The following is a 2,500-nucleotide window of genomic DNA, read 5'->3' on the forward strand; positions in this document are numbered from 1 at the left end:
CTGCCCGTTTCACCCCAGCATTTCGGGGAGGACAGGGAATTTGGCAAAGACAGTGGGAAGGATTTTTAAGGAGGAGAGTTCAGTGACATGATCTGAAACACAATAGTGCTGGTGATCTGGAGGCTGCCTTCTATGAGCCACTTCTGTCGCGAGCAGCCTGCCATCATGCCCTGATAACCACAACACTAGTCCCAAGCCAGTGACCTCAGCAAATGCAAAAACATTCATACTTATAGTCTCCTGCATCTGATTCTTGCCATCATGTGAAACGTTGGCATTCCAATGTCTGTTGCACACACTTTGTTCATAGGTGTGCAATTTGAGTGCGTGCGCCTCATCACTGTCTTGGACAGAGCTCTGTCTCTAAGCTACACATGTGAAGCATTGGTGGTTCAGTGGTAGAATTCTCACCTGCCACGCGGGAGGCCCGGGTTCGATTCCCGGCCAATGCAAGGCTGTGTTCTTTTGACTTTGCTTTCTAAATCAAATATGGGAACTCAGTGGGGCATAAAATGGGAAACAGTGACCCCGACGTGATTTGAACACGCAACCTTCTGATCTGGAGTCAGACGCGCTACCGTTGCGCCACGAGGTCCTTGCTTTTGGAGTCACATCAGCAAATGTTGTGAGCCTTTTCATTTTTGCCCACCTCCTTATATGCCTAGGGTTGTATTACAAGGTTTGGCTTTTTGTTTTCCATCCTATTGATGAAATTGAGTGCAGGTGCAGAGAGAACGCAGAGGATTGAAATGTTCAGGGAAAGGGTCTCACGCAGGAGCTCTAGACCAAAGGCACATTACTATGATTTATTAAAGTGCTTCATGCATGCAAAAGGAACCGTCCCTGGGTGGGCTTGAACCACCAACCTTTCGGTTAACAGCCGAACGCGCTAACCGATTGCGCCACAGAGACTAGTGACAAAAGCACATCTCCTGAGACTCAACATATATCTTTATGTGTGCGCGCCTGCCTTGAGCTTGTGTTATATAAGGCGTCTTTATCCTATGCAGCATTTGTCATTTGCTTAGTGTCTTGTCACTGTTGGGTGTTATGATGCGCAGACTACTGTCTAATGGTGTTAGGGCCAGTATTACAACCAGTCCCAGTGTATGAGATACATGTATGACTTTTCTGTGGCCTTCTTAGCGTAGCTATCTGCTCCTCTGGTGGTGTTCTACCAGCCTGTCAGGCGTGTGTCTTGCCCATCCAATCTTCACTGTGGCATGTTAGACTTGTCTTCTCTGTGAGCGGAGTCTCCTTCCCAGAGCAGGTGCTTTCTCTGAACTCTTGCTTTGTAAGACTGCTGGGCAAGGCCCTCCCTAGCCCCTCACTCAGATAGATACATTTACCTGCAGAGCTCAGCTTTGGAGAAAGAGAGGGGGCAGAGAGCGCAAAGGGGAAGGCCCAAGGTGCACACCTTATTTTACATAAAAGCTCGGGCTCTTGGGAGGACAGGGACATGAGGGTTCTCAGGGAAAGCCATCACATTAGTATTGATGGCTGGGCCTTGAAACACAACAATCCCGGAATGGCCAGGCACAAAATGCCTGTGCAATAGGCCTGACCATAGGCTTCTGGAGGTCTTGCTCTCCAGAGGCCCCAGTGGTCTAAGCCCGACCAGGGCTGTGCCCGACCAGGGCTGTAGGCCGCGTTGGGAGCGCGTTAGGGACGCAGGGTGCAGAACTCTGCCCGTTTCACCCCAGCATTTCGGGGAGGACAGGGAATTTGGCAAAGACAGTGGGAAGGATTTTTAAGGAGGAGAGTTCAGTGACATGATCTGAAACACAATAGTGCTGGTGATCTGGAGGCTGCCTTCTATGAGCCACTTCTGTCGCGAGCAGCCTGCCATCATGCCCTGATAACCACAACACTAGTCCCAAGCCAGTGACCTCAGCAAATGCAAAAACATTCATACTTATAGTCTCCTGCATCTGATTCTTGCCATCATGTGAAACGTTGGCATTCCAATGTCTGTTGCACACACTTTGTTCATAGGTGTGCAATTTGAGTGCGTGCGCCTCATCACTGTCTTGGACAGAGCTCTGTCTCTAAGCTACACATGTGAAGCATTGGTGGTTCAGTGGTAGAATTCTCGCCTGCCACGCGGGAGGCCCGGGTTCGATTCCCGGCCAATGCAAGGCTGTGTTCTTTTGACTTTGCTTTCTAAATCAAATATGGGAACTCAGTGGGTCATAAAATGGGAAACAGTGACCCCCGACGTGATTTGAACACGCAACCTTCTGATCTGGAGTCAGACGCGCTACCGTTGCGCCACGCGGTCCTTGCTTTTGGAGTCACATCAGCAAATGTTGTGAGCCTTTTCATTTTTGCCCACCTCCTTATATGCCTAGGGTTGTATTACAAGGTTTGGCTTTTTGTTTTCCATCCTATTGATGAAATTGAGTGCAGTTGCAGAGAGAACGCAGAGGATTGAAATGTTCAGGGAAAGGGTCTCACGCAGGAGCTCTAGACCAAAGGCACATTACTATGATTTATTAAA

At 49.1% G+C, this 2,500-nt stretch overlaps 5 non-coding genes across 5 annotated transcripts; 2 read left to right on the forward strand and 3 right to left on the reverse strand.

The window, feature by feature from the left end:
- The first annotated feature begins 381 nt into the window (after window positions 1-381).
- TRNAG-GCC (transfer RNA glycine (anticodon GCC)) lies at window positions 382-452 on the forward strand. Its single transcript has one exon. It is a non-coding gene; the product is annotated as a tRNA-Gly (tRNA).
- A 71-nt stretch (window positions 453-523) lies between these two features.
- On the reverse strand, window positions 524-595 carry TRNAW-CCA (transfer RNA tryptophan (anticodon CCA)). The gene has a single exon. It is a non-coding gene; the product is annotated as a tRNA-Trp (tRNA).
- Window positions 596-838: 243 nt separating this feature from the next.
- Window positions 839-912, reverse strand: TRNAN-GUU (transfer RNA asparagine (anticodon GUU)). Its single transcript has one exon. It is a non-coding gene; the product is annotated as a tRNA-Asn (tRNA).
- A 1,154-nt stretch (window positions 913-2,066) lies between these two features.
- On the forward strand, window positions 2,067-2,137 carry TRNAG-GCC (transfer RNA glycine (anticodon GCC)). Its single transcript has one exon. It is a non-coding gene; the product is annotated as a tRNA-Gly (tRNA).
- A 71-nt stretch (window positions 2,138-2,208) lies between these two features.
- TRNAW-CCA (transfer RNA tryptophan (anticodon CCA)) lies at window positions 2,209-2,281 on the reverse strand. Its single transcript has one exon. It is a non-coding gene; the product is annotated as a tRNA-Trp (tRNA).
- Between the last annotated feature and the right edge of the window lie 219 nt (window positions 2,282-2,500).

Source organism: Triturus cristatus, chromosome 4_2 (assembly GCF_964204655.1).
Source record: "Triturus cristatus chromosome 4_2, aTriCri1.1, whole genome shotgun sequence".
NCBI classification, from domain to species: domain Eukaryota; kingdom Metazoa; phylum Chordata; class Amphibia; order Caudata; family Salamandridae; genus Triturus; species Triturus cristatus.